The 21,159-nt window shown below is 44.1% G+C and overlaps 1 protein-coding gene and 1 pseudogene across 11 annotated transcripts in view; one reads left to right on the top strand and one right to left on the bottom strand.

The window, feature by feature from the left end:
- The window catches only part of sox5 (SRY-box transcription factor 5), a 372,706-nt gene that overhangs the window by 296,886 nt on the left and 54,661 nt on the right, over positions 1-21,159 (top strand). The window lies entirely within an intron of this gene.
- On the bottom strand, positions 16,038-16,622 carry LOC140466741 (large ribosomal subunit protein uL6 pseudogene; annotated as a pseudogene).

Raw genomic sequence — 21,159 nt, 5'->3', positions numbered from 1 at the left:
AAGCCCCTTCTCTTTAATCTCAACATTAACCCTCCATTAGTGAGTAGCGTGTGTAATTGTTATAGGCAGCTCTCGTAATCAGAAAAAGGTTCTTAAGGCCTCCTCGCACCAGCTGCGGTGGAATAAAAGCGGAATAAGGGATAGTGAGAGACACTAATAAAAAGTGACTAAAATGTTCTTTCGAAGCTCCAGTAAATTGCAGTTATTTGTTAAGTATATTCAAGTCAGCTGTAGATGCAGCAGTTGGCGTTTTCAGAGAGCATCTGTACTTGGTTTCTGTAAAGAAGCAGCATTGGGTGCATTCCCCTGTGCTACCAGCTGGGAGTCGTCAAATGACAACCAACAAAATACTTCTGGATGGGAAGCCTTCATTTGGAGTTTTATGTACTCGTGAACCAGACTCTGCGGTTTTGATTTGGAGCCCATTAAAATGTCTTTGATGGTATGGAAATTCATCTTCATGAAGTCTCCAGCTCGCAAACGCTGTGAGTTGCAGTTACAGATCAGTCATTCAAAACTAATGGCAGTAATTGTCCTGACTGCTTGTATTGCAACACACTGCATTAAAATAATCCAACCCCTTAGTCTTGGCACTGAGAGTTAATCTTCTTTAATACAGATCAGCTGTTACTCTCCCACATGACTTCAGGCAGAGCCAGGCGACTATTCACAGTGTTTTGATTAAGTTACAAAAGTACAACCATCTGCCTTCACATCTTTCTCATTCAATCACTTCTCTGCTGCTCAGAGCTCTGTTTCTGTTGCGCTTCGTTGCAAGATTGTCCTGAAAGTTTTGACGCAAGGAGTCAAACTTAATTAAGCGGCGCTGTTTAATGCGAGCCCACACTGTTATTTCTCTTACACAGTGGCTGCCATGGTTAGCAGAATGTGAGTTTGACTTCTTTCTCCACCGTCTGAACACTTTTCTTTCAAGTCACTGAGAGGAAAAGCGAGCTACTACAAGTCTGGGGGTCACCGGTAGTAGGCACCTGCCTCTTTGGCCAGCTGACAATAGATAGAAGCTTCGAGTCATTATCCAGTCATTATTACATTGCTGGTTGTTAAACATTGCTGAGAGTAAATTGGTTGATTCAGTATTAGATTTAGATTTATTGAATGCGTTGTCACTTGCACCTAGGTACAGTGAAAAGTGGATAATGTCATCATGATCAGGTGCCATCTTGGATTACAGAATAAATCACTGAATAAATTATAGTCTCTGAATAAATTAATATTAAATTGATATCACTCAAGCTTCAAAAGTTTATCTTTCCCTTTCCATAGAGTTCACCCTCTCTGCTCCTCCAGTCACCAATGTCGATACCATTCTCTGGGGTCCTGGCAACTTGCGTCTTTTCTGCCACCACAACGCTATTGCTTCCATGCCCACCGTCTCCATCACCCCTGAGCTCACTGACCTACATTGTCGCCCAGTCAAGCAACATCATGATTTCAGATTTCTTCTCCATGTTTTCCAATTCCTCCTTGGCCTTGCCACTCCCTGTCTCCATAATCTCTTCCAGCACAACAATTATTGGAGATATCTGTGCTCCTCTAACTCTGGCTTCAAGAGCATCCTCAATTTTAATTGCTTCATCATTGGTAGCCATGCTTTCAGTTGTCTATGGTCTATACTCTGACACCTTCTCCATAAACCTCTCTATCTTGTGTTCTTCCTTAAAGATATTGTTGACTAGGTTTTTTGATCTAATATATTTTGATGTACTGTACTTTATTTTATCTTGTTACTGTGAGGCACTTTGGGACAATGCAGCATGTTAAAGTCACTATATGAATCCAAGTGTTCAATCATTCACAATACTGTGCCTAGATCTTTCTTAAAAATCACAACGCCCCAGGTTATAGTCCTACAGTTTTATTTGAAGGATTTTTCTTACCCTCCTCAACTTTGTTTAAGAAACGTCAGTATTTAGAACATCAGATGTGTACTGTGTTTATCAAATCAATAATCTGATAACCAGAATCTGAGGGGCTTACTTGGTAGTGCTCCTGCTTCGGGCATTGTTAACTGTTTTGTCCTGATCGACAAGTGAGTCAAGGGTGGTGGTCATGAGATTAATACTGACTGCAAACCCACACGGAAGGATTTATCAGGAGATAACAGGTACTTGTCACGCAATTGATAATGCTAATTTTAGGAAGACTACCTCAAAGCCCCCAAGGAGCTGTGCTGTAATTTATCTTTATAAGATCAATCACATACTACAGTGAAATATATTTTGACTAATCCATTGTACCGACTGGTGTTCGTGTGAATATGCTAGACTGCTACATCATCAGGTAATTATCATCGAAGAACATAGATACCAACTGTGGCCTGCTCTTTTGCACCTCTTTCTATTACATCCATCTTTCACACTGGCACCTGGATTTAAGAGTCTACTGATAGCCATGAAACAATTATTGATTGTCAGGGAAAATGCCATCTGGTTCTCTCACATCCTGTGGGAAGGAAACTGCCATCCTTACCCAGTCTGGCCTACATATGACTCCAAACCCACAGCAATTTGGTTGACTCCGAACGACCCTCTGGGGTAATTAGTGATGGACAATGAATGCTGGCCCAGCCAGTGACACCCACATCCCATGAATTAATAAAATAAAGCTCTTCTGTTGTCTTCTGACTAAAAGTTGTGATGAAATCCATTTCCAGTAGGCTGCGAAAATTTAACCATTAAGCTACACTTGGTTCCAAAGATCATCCATTTGATTGTTCCGAAATGGGGCGGGGAGGGGGGGAAAATCACTGAAGAGGAGTTCAAAGGACACAGGTTTGAAGAAAAAGACAAGGACAGAAACAGACTCGAAGTTAGGAGTGCTGCAGTTAGCTGCACTGCTGGGAAGGGAGCTGAAGGACATAAATACTCTGGGGGACAAGGTGATGAATCAAGAGCTGTTGTGTGGCTCCGTACAGTTTGAACTCGGGAAGATATTTGAGGAATTGGCAGGCAGCTAAATGTTGGAGTCAGAACTTGGAAGAATTTATAGGGAGCTGAGAAAGTGGGAAAGTTGCTGGTTCTACGTTGTGGGGTGGCGGTGGTGGGGGGGGGCGGGGGTGGTGGTGTTAAGGGGCGAATGTACAAGGGGCTTGGAAGAAGCCACTGAGCATTTACACTTCAGTGCATCTGAGAAAGTTGAGGATAAAAAGCTCACAAATGGCATTTCTTAGGTGTAAATGAGTAAAATTGGAATTTAGGAAATAACCCAACGATGAGGCTGACTTGAGGGTGAAGCCAGCTACCTGTAAAGAGCTGAATTAATGCTTGAAGATAAGGACTGGAGTTCAGTTTCAGAGACGAGAGGACAGTAGACTAAAGAAGCAAGGATGATTGACCAGAATGGGAGCACAGCAGTTCAGGCAGCATCCAAGTAGCTTCGAAATCGATGTTTCGGGCAAAAGCCCTTCATCAGGAAGGGCTTTTGCCCGAAATGTCGATTTCGAAGCTACTTGGATGCTGCCTGAACTGCTGTGCTCTTCCAGCACCACTAATCCAGAATCTGGTTTCCAGCATCTGCAGTCATTGTTTTTACCAGAATGGGAGCAGCCATTAAGGCTATCCATGACGAAGCAATTCTTAAAGAGGGAGTTTCAAGGGCAGTTTGGAAAATTGAAGAATTATAATCCATTGTGAAATGGAATAAGATTTGGTGGTCATATGACTAACACATTGGTGGGGGGTGTATTTACTGAGAAAACCATTGGATCTTTCTTGATTGCATTTGGTATTTGAAGTGTGTTCAATCACAGTCTATTAATTATATTTACACCTCAATTCTGGGTATTAGAAATAAGTTGTATATATATATATATATATATATATTATAAATGGTATCATTGTTTTAACATTGTGTAGTAAAGTTGATTGCTATTTGTTCAAACCCATGGAATCTTGAGATGTTATTCTCTTCATAAGTCCCATGGATCTCTCAAACAACAGCACAGTAAAAATATTGTGGATGCTGGAAATCTGAAACAAACACAGAAAATGTTGGAGACACTCAGCAGGTTGGGCAGCATATGTGGAGAGAGAAAAACAGAGTTAACATTTCAAGTCTGGTATGACTTTTCTTCGGAGTTAAGAGTCATACCGAACTCGAAACGTAAACTCTGTTTTTCTCTCTCTACAGGTACTGCTAGATCTACTAAGTTTCTCTACCACTTACTCGTTTGTTCACTTTAAAAAGACAAACAAAAATAAATTCTCGTCCCTAATCCGATTGTAACCTACATTTGACAGTCTGGTTTGGGATCTTAACATAGACTATATACCTCCCAGATTTCTTAACTCTTTCTGTGAAGAGTAATAAGGCCATGCTTTTGATACTGTCAGGTCTTATTTTGAGTCTATTATTATGTGAGTATATGTGTTCCACATTAGAATGTGGTTATTATGGCTATTGTGAATGGTACAAGCTGCAGTGAGGACAATTAAGCTTTGTACTACTTATACTGGGTAAAACATTCTTCGATTCACCATGGTGATGAAGACACAAAGTCGAGTATTGCTCTAATGTCTGTAATGGCAACGATGCCTGTTTGAATGATGTGCTTGGCATTTTTTCCTGCCCAGTTAACTACATGCAACTCTTTTCAGAACTGAACCAGTATATAGGCCCTGTTACTTTTTCCTGACCTCATACTATTTTAGGAGAGCCCAGTTTTATTATTTTTGGTGGAATGTTCCTTTCTTTTAAAAAAGAGATAATGTGCTACCCATTTCTTTCAAGTTTGGATCAGTTTATGAAGGAATGGGCCAGATTTCCTAACCATTCTTGTATGATCTCAAGAAGCCTCACTTCACTTTTACCCAAAGACTCCAATGCGGTGATTTAAAGCTAAGAGGGCCTGTTCTGGGCGCCTGTTTGATGCCTTGGCCTATTTTACTCTCCGCTTAGCTCAGATGGGTTAAGAGGAAACCAGGGACTCATGTTTCAATGGAGTTAGAAGCATACAATCCTATGAGGTGAAGGGAGCCCTTTTGGCCCACTGTATGTGTGCTGCTCATTGCAAACAGCTGGCAAATTCGTCCCACTCCTCTTCTTAACCCTCAACCTTAAAAATGTTTCCTTTTCCATTGTTTATTCAATTACCTTTTCAATGTCACACTTGAATTTGTTTCCACCACTCTTTCAGGCAGTGCCACCCCTATTAGAACCTCTCTCTGTGTAAACTGTTTCCTTAGTCAACACCTCCTGGTGCTTCTGCGAATTATGCTGCCTCTGGCTAGTGACAGAAATGATTTCTTCTTAATTTACTCTGTCAAAACCCCTTATAATTTTGAAAACCAGTATTCAACCTCTCTTTAGCCATCTCTGCTTCCTGTTGTTGAGAAGAATGAGGGAGAATTTCATAGAAACCTATAAAATCTAACAGGGCTAGACAGACTAAATGCAGCAAAGATGTTCCTGATGACCAGGCAGAGCGCAACCAGGGACCACAGTCTAAAGATACCAGACAGGCCACTTAGGACTAAGATGAGGAGAAATTTCTTCAGCAGAAAGTGGGGAGCCTATGGAATTTTCTTTGCCACAGAAAGAGGTTGAGGCCAAAGCATTGACTGTTTTCAAGAAGGAGTTAGATATAGCTCCTAAGGCTAGAAGGATCAAAAGAGTATGGGGGAGAAATCAGGAACAGGGGACTGAGCTGGACGATCAGCCATGATCATATTGAATGACAGAGCAGGCTCAAAGGGCCGAATGGACTACACCTGCTCCAGTTTTTCTGTTCTTTTTTGTTCCCATGGCCTAGCCTGCACCTGCCTGTTTTGCATCTGCACCATGATTATTTCAGCTCTGGTATGAACCCACCCCAAGGCCGTGATGGCCGTGATCCTCAGGGTGGGTTGAAATTGGATAGGAGTTGTGGCCATAAAGGATGCAGGTTCTGTCAGGAAATTGGGATCGGCCCATGTTTTAGGGACACATTTCTCCACTTTTGACTCCACAATGCATGTCATGTCAGTCTGATTGACATGCAGGCTACAAATCAGATGGTGAGTACACACGAGGAGGAGGCGGCAGTGACAGGTAAGTCACCTGCTGTTGTGAGTGCGAGCAATGGAGGGAACCTGACCTTTGACTGGGGTGGACATTTTGGGTGGATTAGGGTCAAGTAGGAGGGGCTGATTGTTGAGGGTGATTTAAACGTCTCTATTCAATGAAAGTAGGTGAACTGGGGTCGGTTTTTAAGGGAGAAAAATTGGATAAGGCAATTGATGTGTGAGTAACCTGCACTGTTCATTCTGATGCACAGAATGTGCTGCGTGCTCATTTACTCAATTGCAGCACCCAGCCATAACTAACTGCATTGATGAGTGGCAGGATGCGTGAGTAGGAGCTGTAAATCTTCAGAGGCTCGTAGAAATACAAGCTATACAAATACAAGATTTACAAGGATGTTGCTGCCAGGGTTGGAGGGTTTGACCTATAGGGAGAGGCCGAATAGGCTGGGGCTGTTTTCCCTGGAGCATCATAGGCTGAGTGATGACCAGATAGAGGTTTATAAAATTATGAGGGGCATGGATAGGGTGATAGTCAAGGTCTTTACGCTGGGGTGGGGGAGTCCAGAACTAGAGGGCATAGGTTTAGGGTGAGAGGAGAAAGATTTAAAAGGGACATAAGGGGCAACTTTTTCATGGTGATGTGTATATGGAATGAGCTGCCAGAGGAAGTGATGGAGGTTGGTACAATTGCCACATTTAAAAGGCACCTGGTCAGGTATATCAGTAGGGAGGGTTTGGAGGGCAGTAGGCCATGTGCTGTCAAATGGGACTAGATTAATTTAGAATATCTGATCAGTGTGAATGAGTTGGACCAAAGGGTCTGTTTCTGTGCTGTACATCTCTATGACTCTGTGACTGTAAGTGTGTCGGGCCTGGGAAGGTTATTGGAATGACACTACATGGGGCACAGTTTCTCAGAGGTTCATCAGTGCCACTCCTGAGGTCTCGATTAGGATGTGGGGCAGGATAAGGTTGACCCTGCCTGAACAAGGAGTTAGGAGGCCCCTCCAGGTAAACTTGAGCGGGGGAATAGGAACAGGGGGCAAGTCAGTGCCAGCAGTGCCCCCCCCCCCCCAGGACCTGGATACGGTTCCCAAAGAAGCTCAACGACCTCACCTGAGTGGCAAGAGGGTTGAATATAACTTTGAAAGGCCCACCACCAGCCTCCTCCACTACTCCATTCACCAGACGCCCCCATCACATTTTTCAAGGTGTCTCCATCTATTTCCCTACATTCAATATCTTCCATATCCTTCTCCACAGTAAATACTGATGCAAAATACTCATCTAGTATCTCCCCCTTCTCCTGCGGCTTCATACAAAGGCTACCTTGTTGATCTTTGAGGGGCCCTATTCTATCCCTAGTTACCCTTTTGTCCTTAATGTATTTGTAAAAACCCTTTGGATTCTCCTGAACTCTATGTGCCAAAGCTATCTCACAACCCCTTTTTTGCCCTCCTGATTTGCCACTTAAGAATACTACTACTGCCTTTATACTCTTGTAATGGTTCTCTAGATCTCTCCTGTCTATACCTGACATATGCTTCCTTCTTTTTCTTAACCAAACCCTCAATTTCTCTAGTCATCCAGCATTCCCTACACCTACCAGCCTTTCCTTTCACCCTGACTGGAATATACTTTCTCTGGATTCTCGTTATCTCATTTCTGAAGGCTTCCCATTTTCCAGCCGTCCCTTTACCTGTGAACATCTGCCCCCAATCAGCTTTTGGAAGTTCTTGCCCAATATCTTCAAAATTAACCTTCCTCCAATTTAGAACTTCAACTTTTAGATCTGGTCTATCCTTTTTCATCACTATTTTAAAACTAATAGAATTATGGTCGCTGGCCTCAAAGTGCTCCCCCACTGACACCTCAGTCACCTGCCCTGCCTTATTTCCCCAGAGTAGGTCAAGTTTTGCACCTTCTCCAGTAGGTACATCCACATACTGAATCAGAAAATTTTCTTGTACACACTTAACAAATTTCTCTCCATCTAAACCCTTAGCACTATGGCAGTCCCAGTCTATGTTTGGAAAGTTAAAATCCCCTATCGTAACCACCTTATTATTCTTACAGTTAACTGACAACTCCTTACAAATTTTTTTTTCTCAATTTCCCACTGACTATTAGGGGGTCTATAATGCAATCCCAATAAGGTGATCATCCCTTTCTTATTTCTCAGTTCCACCAAGTAACTTTCTTGGATGTATTTCTGGGAATATCCTCCCTCAGAACAGCTGTAATGCTATCCCTTATCAAAAACACCACTCCCCCTCCTTTCTTGCCTCCCTTTCTATCCTTCCTGTAGCATATGTATCCTGGAACATTAAGTTGCCAGTCCTGTCCATCCCTGAGTCATGTTTCTGTAATTGCTATGATATCCCAGTCCCATGTTCCTAACCATGCCTTGAGTTCTTCTGCCTTCCCTGTTCGGCCCCTTGAGTTGAAATAAATGCAGTTTAATTTATCAATCCTACCTTGTTCTCTGCTTTGTCCCTGCCTGTCCTGACTGTTTGACTCACTTCTGTTCTCAACTCAGTCTCAGATTGAAATCTTTCCTCACTATCTCTCTGGGTCCCAACCATCCCACCCCCATCTTACTTGTTTAAATCCTCCAGAGCATCTCTAGCAAATCTCCCTGCCAGTATATTAGTCTACTTCCAATTCAGGTGGAACCCATCCATGTACAGGTCACCTCTACCCCAGAGGAGATTCCAATGATCCGAAAATATGAATCCTTCTCCCATATACCAGTTCCTCAGCCATGCATTCATCTGCTCTATCCTCACTTGCCCATAATACTGGGAGTATTCCAAATATTACTACTCTCAAGGACCTCCCTTTTAAATTTCTGCCTAACTCTCTGTAATCTCTCTTCAGAATCTCAACCTTTTTCCTTCCTGTGTCATTGGTTCCAATGTATACAATGACCTCCTGCTGGCGCCTCTCCCCCGTGAGAACATTTTGCATCGTCTCTGAGTCATCCTTGATCTTGGCAGCAGGGAGACAACACACCGTTCTGATTTTTCACTGCTGGCCACAGAAATGTCTGTCTGTACCTCTGACTAGAGAGTCCTCTAACACAACTGATCTGTTGCAACTTGGTGTATGCCTCATTACATTAGAGTCAGTCTCAATACCAGAAACTTGGTTGTTCATGTTACATTCCCCTGAGAATCTATCACCCCCTACATTTTCCAAAACCTGTTTGAAATGGGGATTGCCACAGAAGACTCCTGCACTATCTGCCTATCTCTATTATCTTTCCTGGAGTTAACCCATCTATGTGACTGTATCTGTGACTTTTCTCCCTTCCTATAACTGCCATCCATTTCATCCCCTTGCTTTTGTAACTTCCTTATTGTCTCTAACTGTTGCTCCAACCAATCCATTCGATCTGATAGGATTCTCAACCATTGGCATTTATTGCAGATATAATCCTCAGTAACATAAACTTCCACATCTGACAAGAAGACCGTATCACTCTACTGAGGACCATTTTTGCTTCTTCCAATCTGCAGACCCAGAAAATAAAACCATCTATTTCTTCTACAAAACTGCTCCAGGCTAACTTAGTACTTATGGCTTATGGTTTTAAGTTTAATCAAGAGACATAGCTCAATAAAACATATAATCAAGAAAGAACCCACTCTACTCATTACTGCAGATTTATAGCAAGGCCACACTTAAAATTATTCACTTATCTGTTTCTGTGCTGTGACCTCTCCCAAACAGGTTCCTTCACGATCAGTATACTAGACATGGTATGGGAGCTGTGTCAGTGAGGATATTCAGCATCAGTGTTGTGGTACCAGACCTAGGTTGTAAGCAAGGATTGGAACTAACCATTGAGGCTGCCTCCTCTACAAACAGAGTCTGACAGGACAGTTGGAGACCAATATTACATTAAAGTGTGACTGTAGATTGTTAGAGTACTGGCTCACAGTAGGGTGTTCCTGTTAGCTTCTCCCCATCAGTAATGTGCAAATGAGAGTGCCTTCCCTGTTGCATCTGAGCGTGGTGTCTGTAGATTTGATGATATTAACATTAGGAGCATAGGATTTAAGAGCCAGAGTAGGTCATTGGGTCCTTTGAATATCCTCAGCCATTCAATAAGATCATGGCTGGTCTGTTCATGGGCTCAGCTTCACATTCCTGCCTGCTCTCCCCCCCCAAAATCCTTAACTCCCTCCTCCATCAACAATCCATCCAAGTAGACTATGAATAAATACAAAGATCTTGCCTTCACCAACTCCCAGGGAACAAAGTTCCACATTCCGAATGACTCAGAGAAAGCAAATTCTGTCTCCCATCTGCATTTGAAAAGAGAAACATCATATTCTGAAACAATGACAGCTAGACTTAGTGTTCCTCCATACACCCTCTGGGTACTGGCATTTTGTAAACTGTTAGAATGAGATTGCAGAGAGAGAACTGGAAGGGAGCAGAGTCTTGAGAGAATGTATCAATGGATCAAACTGTGAATAAAAAGTTCTTGCAGAATGTTCCAAGCACCCGTGAAGTAGCATGTTGGGAAAGTAACTGGAGGTCGAACCCTACATGTCCTACTAAACAGTGGCTACCCATTCTCGAAATGCTGATCATAATTTAACCCCAGGCTGAGAAGCTCTGGTAGTGTCCCCTCCCAGGCCAAGTGGGCAGGAGGAGTCATGGTTTAGTGAAAAGTGCAGCCAGCCACAGTTCTTCATCAATATCTTCCTCTGTCTTCGGCACGATTGCTGCTCTGTGATAGAGGCAGTCCTTCATCAAGCAACTAGTGGATTCTGATGCTGCAGTGCATTGACTGGTGGCACAGGCAGATACAAACTACATTAATCTCATCAATTATACCTCCACCTGTTTGTGGTAATGCCCTACTGTGAGCATTTACTCCAACAACCTACAGTCACACTTTACTGTACTACTCGTCTCCAACTGCCCAGTCAGACTCTGTTGGCAATTACTGTAGAGTTAAAACATCATAGAGACATAGAGCAGGAAACAAATCCTTTGATCCAACTCGTCCATGCCAACCAGACATCCCAAATTCATTTACTCCCATTTGTCAGCATTTGGCCCATCTCCCTCTAAACTCTTCCTTTTCATATACCCATCCAGGTACCTTTTAAGTGTTGTAATTGTACCAGCCTCCACCATTTCCTCAGGCAGCTCATTCCATACACGCACCGCCCTCTGCGTGAAAAAGTTGCCCCTTACATTCCTTTTAAGTGTTTCTCCTCTCATCTTAAACAGATGCCCTCTAGCTTTGGACTCTAGGAAAGAGACCTTGGCTGTTTGATCCATCCATGCCCCTCATGATTTTATAAACCTCTAAGGTTAGCCTCCGACTCTCCAGGGAAAACAGCCCCAGCCTGTTCAGCCTCTCCCTATGGCTCAATCCTCCAACCCTGGCAACATCCTTGTAAATCTTCTCTGAATCCTTTCAAGTTTCACTCTTTTCTATAGCTGGGAGACCTGAACTGAATGCAGTATTCCAAAAATAGCCTGACCAATGTGCTGTACAGCTGCAACATGACCTCCCAACTCCTGTACTCAATGCACTGACCAATAAAGGCAAGTGTACCAAATTGCTTGACTTGTGCCCATTCCACAAAAAGTTTTAATGTAAATTGTCATCACTATTGCAAGAAATGTTCTTTTAAGCTGGGACTCACTGTTGCAGTTGAGCTTGGGAAAGGGGGTCAAACAGCTAATCTCAGGGCAGGTCTGCACTACAGTATTAGTTCTGGTTCTTGTGCATTCCCTGTGCATTGTAACACTGATGAGGTCTGTCATTTTTTTATCTTCTGATCTCACTCAGAGAGCAACCCTCCACCCATCTGGTTCACATATGTCTCTGAGGGAAGGAAATTTACCATTGTCACCAAGTCTGGCCTGCATGTAACTCCAGGCCCACTTGCGGTTGATTCTTAACTGCCCTCTGAAAGGATCTAGGAAGTCAGTCAGTTGTATCCAAGAGGATTATTTATCGTCATCTTCTCAAAGGCTGTTCTGGATGTCCTCTATAAACTCCATCTGCTATGAATAAATGTGGAGGAACATTGCATGGGCAGTCAGACCCATTGGTCCAATGCCGACCAAGTTTCCCAAACTAAAACTCGTCCCACTTGTCTGCGTTTGGCCCATGTCCCTCATTTTTCAGGTGAAAGGTTAAGGCTCAGACTCATACAATGATATTCCATCCAAATTCACAGGTCTGCCAGGTTGGCATTAATAGTCTTTAATGGATGCAGACTTTCATCCCCATTTAAGTATCTCCCCCTTGCACAGCCTGGAAGACTTTCTCAGTTCTGATCGACGCTGGTCCGGCTGTCTTAGCATTTACTCCAGTCAATCTGTATCGTACATCACGAGCGAAGCAGTGATTTTGTTCAGCAGTCAGCTTAGTAAGACAGATCCAGACAGAAGAGTTCAATTACAGCTTTCCACAGAATGACAGACTGTCATTAATCTTTAAAATATACAGTCGAGAGTTTTGCAAACGTTCCACTTATTTTGTGAGCCGAATAGGGACACTCGTGGTGTGAAATAGGTAAGTGGGTAGTGTGCGAGCTGAAAGTATGTAGCATCTTGTGGCTGCTAGTTGTTTCTCAAGCACAGTAGAAGGATTTAATACTGAATATTATTATTAGGGGACCCCATGCTACGTTTGTAAAGTGTTTGCTTCCTGATGTCAGCATTGTGGATATTCGTGATTCTTTAGGGAATGAAAATTTCATGCAAGTCATTAAAAAAAAAATTAACAGGAATGTCAGGGTTTCAGCTGAGGTCAGTAGCTAGGGGTTTAAGCTGTTCAGACCATGCCGACAAGTACAAAGTGGTGTCTCCACTGAAGAGATCCAGTTTGAATGATAAAATGAAGGTGATCGGAATAGAGCTTCTAATGTAATAGATGGGTAGATTTTCTTAAAAGTAAGATTACATGGAAACTCAGAAAAAGGGAGGAGGTTTGGAGCTTGATTGAACAATTTTCAGTACATGCTAGATCCCGGACTCCATGAGGGAAGCAGAGATGGTCAAGGATTATGGGCTGGGTGGAATTCTTTACCACAGAGGGCTGTGGAGATTGGTTCATTAAGTACATTGACAGTTGCCATAGACATATTTTTAATCAGGAAGGGAATCAAGAGTTGTGTAGAAAAGTTAGCCAAGAGGATTATCAGATTGACCACTATCTCATTGAATGGCAGAACAGTCAGGAAGCGCTTAATGGCCTACTTAGAATCCCTGCAGTGTGGAAGCAGGCCATTTGGCCTATCATATCCACAGTAACCGTCTGAAGAGAATCCCACCCAGATCCACCCCATCCCTGTAATTTCTTGTGGGAAACCCACCTAGCCTGCATATCCCTGTACACTACTGGGCAATTTAGCACCTAACCTGTGCATCTTATAGACTACGGGAGGAAATCCATGCAGACATGGGGAGAATGTGCGACTCCTTGCAGAGAGTCACCCGAGGCTGGAATCGAACCCGGGTCCTTGGCAGAGTGCAGCAGCAGTGCTAACCATTGAGCCATTATGCCATCCAAATTGTGGGATTTCAGATTAGCCATGAACAGCGAATGACCTTCGTCTGCTCCTCTGCCTTATGGAAAGATATTGAATGGACATTGAAAGGAAACAATCTTTCAGGATTATGTGGATGGAATTAGGAATGCAGATGATTAGTTGGCTCTGCGAGTAACATGCCACAGACTCAATGGATCGAATAGCCTCCACCTGGGCCCTGCGATAACTCCATGAGCTTAGGGCAGGCTGACATAGCAGTGCCGAAAACAGAAGTTGCTGAAGCAGCTCAGCAGGTCTGGCAGCATCTGTGAGGACAAATCAAAGTTAACGTTTCGGGTCCACTGACCCTTACGCAGAGCAGTGCGCTTGGATTATGAGGTGATGGATGGAGATTGGGTCCCTGTGTGCAACACATGGAAAGAATGAGGGAACATGATATTTTTGCATATCAGCTAAAAATACAGCCGCTCAGCTAATTTTGATGATGACACCAACTCTCGCAGCATTTCCTGTTTTTAGCAATGATCGAAGGGGAAGTCCAGTGCAAGGAAGCAGCCTGGTGGTGGTAGGGGAGTTCACAGAGAATATGTGAATCAGCTACTCCTTTACCTCCCTATTTCCTAAATCCTGGCATTTATTCAAAGTATGCTTTGGACCAAGGTTGGCATTCACAATGGGGCAGTGGTACAAATGAGCAACAGTAAAATTTATCTTCCCACAGTCGGTCAGGTTACGTTTCGGGGGAACGAATGGATTCTAAAATGCTGCCTCATTATGGATAATTATGCAAAGCGAGAGACAGATAATGGGCTAGCATGTCACTGGCAAAGTGTCCCTCTTTGAATAACCCAGTGACTGCAGTAAAGGATAGGAGTTTACCTCTCTGTTGCAGTAACAGTATATCATATCAGATCTGCCATGGCTAAGGAAGCATCTTGTATCTCGCCAACCGTTCCAAACTTCCATTTCCTGCTCACGCATCGTCCTATTTGGAGGTAAATGACAAACTCCACAGAGCGAAACAAAATGGCTCATTTATATTGGTAGTTGAATTATTTTATCCGCAGCTGGGTAGTTTGACACTGTCGGTTGGGAAGCTGTAAATTCACACCTTTTAGTAACTGTGAAACTTGCCTGTATTTCCCTTGCAATGAAAAATATCTGCCTACGAGCAGTTTGCAGGCTTCATATATTCAAACTGTTAAATCAATCAGGCACTTCCTTTTTTTTTTCTTCACCCCTCAAGATCTGTGGCAGGAATTTGCATCTTGTGGTTTAACAAAGGATCTATTTGTAACAATATTTATTCCAGTGTCGTGAGTCGGGGCCCCTTGGTGTTTCACTTCAGCGTCGGCTGTGATAGTTCTCATAGCTACTGCTTTCAGTAAGACCACTGAATTCAGCTTGACAGTGACCAGGGTTGACTTAATGTGGATGTTTAATAAAAAGCATGTGAGTTCCCGAGCTAGTTACAAATGGCAGTAAGTACCTCGGTGACAGCCCTGTAATAATTTCACATCTATCATCATCTTGATGCACTGGTAGCTCCCTGACGGATGAGGCGGCTGAGATTAACCCTGCCTTTTATAGGCTGTCATTCTGGGTGGTATATACACAATGACTACTGCAGGGCTAGTGCCTTAGACACCTGAAGCTTTAATCCCATTGCTGACTGTTTGGGCACAGATTTCACTTCCAGGGACACCCAGGGAATCTCCACATCTTGCATGCCCTTTTTGACTGTGTCTGAGAGCAGGTAGTGAGGGGTGTTAAATCACAACAGCCCACTTACATCCAATTCTTACAAGAGATTTTGAACAATGCACAAAGCCCTCGCTTTAAGCCATCCAAGTCCTGAAGGGTATGAGAAATAACTGCACAAAGGCTGGTATCCCGTCACCAAGTCACCCTTTATTTACTCGTGCACAGTACACTGGCTGTAGGCAACCAGCCAGCTCAGAGTCAGGCCCCTGAACTGAGGAGAGTCTAAATCACCTGTTTTTAAAAAAATTTTATCAAGATATACAAAGTACAGTCAGCAATGAACAAAGGGCGGCACGGTGGCGCAGTGGTTAGCACTGCTGCCTCACAGCGCCGGCAACCTGGGTTCAATTCCTGCCTCAGGCGACTGACTGTGTGGAGTTTGCACGTTCTCCCCGTGTCTGCGTGGGTTTCCTCCGGGTGCTCCGGTTTCCTCCCACAGTCCAAAGATGTGCAGGTCAGGTGAATTGGCCATGCTAAATTGCCCGTAGTGTTAGGTAAGGGGTAAAATGCGGGTCGGTGTGGACTTGTTGGGCCGAAGGGCCTGTTTCCACACTGGAATGTAATCTAAATATGCAGCAGTTTACAAGAAACAGCAACTTACAGGGAAATGGGTGGCAAGGTCAAATCTCAAAGTCCCTCTCCTGTTAATTTTTTTTTTAGTCCATAACATTTATTCTACATCATAATCTGAGTTTTAAGCATCACAAAGAGCTGAGTGTTAATCATTGAACTGTGGAACAACAGTGGTCTTTTCACTCACATAGATGCCATCCAGGAACTTACAAGTAACCTTCTTTTTCATGATTGCTGCTTGTTCAATAAGAACAGTGGAGTTTGACACCAACTCAATGTTGTTTCCCTCAAGAACAAGCTCATCTTTCTAGGCCTGGGAAACTATCCATGAAACACCTGGCTTCATATGGACTCCCTACGAACATACTTCTCTCCAAGGAGGTTACAGATTTCTGCTAGAGATCCTGAATCCTGAACAACCACATTATTGGGAAAGTGAGCAGAGACTGATCTCCTCTTGTAACAGAAGCCTCATGTGACCCCCTTGATCATATCCTGTACATGACTACAGATTGTCCGCACCGTGCCCAGCTCTTTTCTGTTACCCCACCATTTGTCAACTCGGAGCTTCTTTTTCTTCCAGCCAAGAGGGCTGGGTTCTAGGTTAATGTGATTAAATTCTCTGCGCAATATCTCTCGAGGCCCCTTTACAATATCTCTTCAGCCTTTCAAAGTCACATCAATGCCATCAGAAGTGGTCAGCAACCTGATTGCTGAGAATGGTCTTCATTCCCGCTCAAGATGGAGGCAAGGGAAGAAACAATATTCACTGGTAGAACTAAACCAGGGAATAGAAGCGGAAACACTAAATCATCAATAGTCTGAAACTCAAACAGCACACTGAGTCACTTGCTCAGCAACATGACACTTACGAGAAGTTTAAACAATGGGCCTTCAATACAACATGCAAGTACCACTGGGGTTTGAACCTGGCATCTCCTGTTTACTAGACTGGCTTTTTAAGCAAAAAGCCGCTGTTTTATTTGTTTTACACAATGAAAGACAACAGGTGTACAAGTCTTTATTCCATTTCCACCACCTTACTCCCCTTTCCCCAACTAGGGTCCATTTGGACAACATTCCCTGACCGACTGATCCCAGTACTGTTCAGAAGCATCCTCGCACCTCCCCAGTGGGCAGTTTCATCTAATACTTGCCAGCCTCAATGTCAGCTATATCTCAATTCTCACGCACTCACCCATCTCAGAGACAGACAGGCCGGAGTTCCAAACCGTTCTGTACATAAACCAGGCTCGTACTGCCAAGCGCAATACTGAGGGAGTGCCACACTCTCACTGTCTTTCAGGTGGATCTAAATATATCCCATTTTAGGAAGAACTGGGGAGTTCTCCATGGTGCTATTGGCATTTGTAACCCCTCTACCACCTTACATCAGAACTAATTCACCAGAGTGACTATATTTCCTAAGACAGCACCTTCCAAATGCAGAACCATGACCATCTAGAAGGACAAGGGCAGCAGATACATGGGAACACCACTCCCTGCAAGTTCCCCTCCAAGCCGCTCATCATCCTGGGACTCAGCAATATATCACCGTTCCTTCACGATCGCTGGGTCAAAAACCTGGAACTCCTTCCCTAAAGGCACTGTGGGTCTACCTACAGCGCGTGGACTGCAGTGGTTCAAGAAGAGCACTCAACAATCACCTTCTCAAGGGCAGCTGAGGATGGGCGATAAATGCTGGCCCTCTGGTGCCCAAATCCCATTAATTAATTAAAAAACGGACTATCTGGTCATTAGTGAACCAGTGCAGCAGCTCCCACGTTTGCCTTTGTTACAAATTTACCACATTTTATGGACTATATTTGTGGGATTTGGAAGCCCCAACTCTGCTGCATTCCAACTTGGCTACAAATTCTTCAACGTGAATCAGCAGATAAAAGACATTTGTAAATTCAAACGAGTCCGTGCAATCCTGTTTTCAGTCTGTAGGACCTGACTGCTTTGTCTTCGCAGTCTCTCTTTAAACCCCAGAGGTACCCATTTCAGCCCACGGGGTAAGATACAGGGATATGGAGTTCACAAATAAGGTCGGGGTTAGGGGCAACGCGAAAGCAAGGGGTTCAAAGTGTGAACCCTGGAGGCATCCCTCCCTAGGGCAGGTGAAAATAAAGTGTGGAGGCCACAATGATCCAGTGATGAGAGGGGCATATTATTATGAGGGAAACTCAACCATGGATTCCCAAGTTTTGCTGGAGATTGTAGGTTCACTCAATCTGCAGATCTACCCAAATAATTTTTGCAGGTCTTAGAGGATTAATTTGCAAGTACAGGCTGCGTAAACTTGTAGGACCTTGCGTGTCTGAGATTGAGATGTTCGAAAAGCACAGCAGGTCAGGCAGCACCCGAGGAGTATTCCTGATGAAGGGCTCTGGCCTGAAATGTCGATTCTCCTGCTTCTCGGGTGCTGCCTGACCTGCTGTACTTTTCCAGCAACACAGTCTCAACTCTGATCTCCAGCATCTGCAGACTTCACTGTCTCCTAAGGTTGAGATGTGCTTGAATGAAATATTTAAGTTAATGAGAAAAGTTGCTTTGGCTGATATGGAGAAATCATTTCTCATCAGCCTGTTTAGTCATGAGAAACCTCCAGGGAGGTAGGATTTAAATTTGGACTGACAGGCCCAGAGATAGGGGCATACCATAAGCCCCCTGGGAACAACAAATAAAAACGACTCCATCTGGGACGAGGGCTGAGAACAGAGCTAAGGAAAAGGGAAATTGCTGGAAAAGCTCAGCAGGTCTGGCAGCATCTATGGAGAGAAATTGGAGTTAACATTTAGTCGAAACGTTAACTCTAATTTCTCTCCACAGATGCTGCCAGACCTGCTGAGCTTTTCCTGCAATTTCTGTTTTTGTTTCTGAATTCCAGCATCTTCAGGTTTTTTTTTAATAACACAGCTCAAGATAGAAATCAACCCAAAATCCTTTCAGACAAGGAGCACTGGTAATCTGGAACTCCCTTCCCAAAATGAAGGATGCAGATGTTGGGCGTGAGCAGTTGAAATTTCCTAACACCGAGATTCAGTGAATCCTGACAATATAGAAGCAGGCCATTCAGCCTGTTGAGTCTACACTGACCATCTGAAGTACATCTCACTCAGACCTTCTCCCCTATTTCCCATAGCTAATCCACCTAGTCTGCACAGTATGGGGCAATTTAGTATGGCCAATCCACCTAACCTGCACATCTTTAGACTGAGCACCTAGAGGAAACCCATGCAGACAAGGGAAGAATGGGCAAACTCCACACAGACAGTCACCCAAGGGTGGAATCGAACCTGGGTCCTTGGCGCTGTGAGGCAGCAGTGCTAACCACAGAGCCACCGCGATTATTGTTTTCTTTTTGTAAGGGTACGAAGGGATACAGAGAAAAGTAGGGATGGTGGTGACAGGGCAAAAGCAGGGAGAGATAAGGGTTGTAAACTGTGAAGTTGAACTATACTGGACAGCAGCCAGAGGGACTGAATATAGAAATGTTCTTTCAGTCACTGATGCGGCTAATAAACCTCTCGAAAGTGATGGCCAGAGGCCACAAAAGTTGATCGTTCTGGCAGGGCTGCTAGAAGGATAAAGGGGTCAGTCCATCACACTTTCCCAAGCTGCAGGGGAATTTGGAGTGACATCTGTGCCAGAATATGCCAGGAGTCTGAGGAATGGCTAGCTGAGAGCAGAAGTGATTTGGAGATGCCGGTATTGAACTGGGGTGTACAAAGTTAAAAATCACACAACACCAGGGTAGGGTAGAAGCTGTGAGCACTGATGTTCAAAGCAGAGCACAACAGAGTGGCCAGCCAGGATGTTGGGGATGCTATTGCTGATGTCTATGTTAAGCTTGGTTGAACTTATCATAAACCATGGCCATGTAACTGCAGCTGACCAACTCAGTGGTTTGGGCAAATTACGAACAGACGGTAGATTAAATTCAACTGAAGTCCCCATCACCTGAATGGATTCAAGAACTTAACTCTCTTTGATTTATTAAGATTAATTGCAGGTCAGAATAATTGTCCAGGCAGGAGGAGGCCATTCAGCCCCTTCAAGCCTGCTTTGCCACTGAGTTAGTTTCAGAGCGACACAATTAATTTTCACAGCAGACTGTCAGGTTGGACTGCACATGAGCTGAGTGCAAGCAAACTGTCTCGGGTGGTTATCCCTTCAGGGACCGTCTTTCCACAAGCTATAATTTTCATTCATCTTTACTGAAAAGCTACTGCATAAACTGTGAGAGATTGGGTCAGTGTGTAAGAGTGTCGGTCTCAGCCAGGGTAACACTTGGGGACCCATTTAACTATTGTGTAAACCTAATTTGATGCTGTTTTCCATCGCAACTGAACACACAGCCTAGATGCTGTGGAGAATTTTGCTTTGTCTTTAGACTAAGTGTAAGGCTATATGACATTGGAGTAGAATTAGTCCATTTGACCCATTGTGTCCGCAACACCATTCCATGTATGTCAACCCCATTCTCCTGCCTTGTCCCTGTAACCCTTGATCCCCTTACCAATCCAGAACCTGTGTCTCTGTCTTAAAGGCACTCATTGACGTGGCCCCCACAGTTCTCTGCAGCAATGAGTCCCACAGATCCACTGCTCTCTGGCTGAAGGCAAGTAGAAAAGAGCAAGGGATTTTAACCCATGGGCAGGACAGTTTACCCCATGTCAGACATTCTTCTCAGCTTGATCATAGTCATGAACAGTGAAATGCTGTGTTTTAGCAGTGGGCAAAAAGGAAGTTGTGCCCCACTATGAAGATGGGGTGGCATGGTGGCTCAGTGGTTAGCATTGCTGCCTCACAATGCCATGGACCTGGATGGGATCCCAACCTTGGGCGACTGTCTGTGTGGACTTTGCACATTCTCCCCGTGTTTGCACCTCTGGGTGCTCCAGTTTCCTCTCTCAGTCCAAAGATGTGCAGGTTATGTGGATTGGCCATGGGAAATGCCGGGTTATAGGGTAAGAGGGTGGGTCTGTGTAGGATGCTGCTCGGAGGGTTGGTGCAAATCCGATGGGCCAAGTAGCCTCTTTCCCCACTCTAAGATCTTTCAGGCATTAAATGCCGAGAGCTGAAATTAAAAGGCAATCAGATTGCACCTCCCTCTCTGCAGCCCAAGAGGGTCACCCACCCTCTTCTCATCACCCCTAGAGATGCGGGAGACCAGGTTTTAATGTCTCCTGCTCAGAGGTTTGCTTTTCAACTGTCCAGGAACGAAGGCAAGTTCACCAAACATTGCAGCTGGGTCCGCA

This window comes from Chiloscyllium punctatum, chromosome 44 (genome assembly GCF_047496795.1).
Source record: "Chiloscyllium punctatum isolate Juve2018m chromosome 44, sChiPun1.3, whole genome shotgun sequence".
In the NCBI taxonomy this organism is placed as follows: domain Eukaryota; kingdom Metazoa; phylum Chordata; class Chondrichthyes; order Orectolobiformes; family Hemiscylliidae; genus Chiloscyllium; species Chiloscyllium punctatum.
The sequence above is the reverse complement of the archived record's forward strand: the minus strand, read 5'-3'. Positions and strand labels throughout refer to the sequence as shown.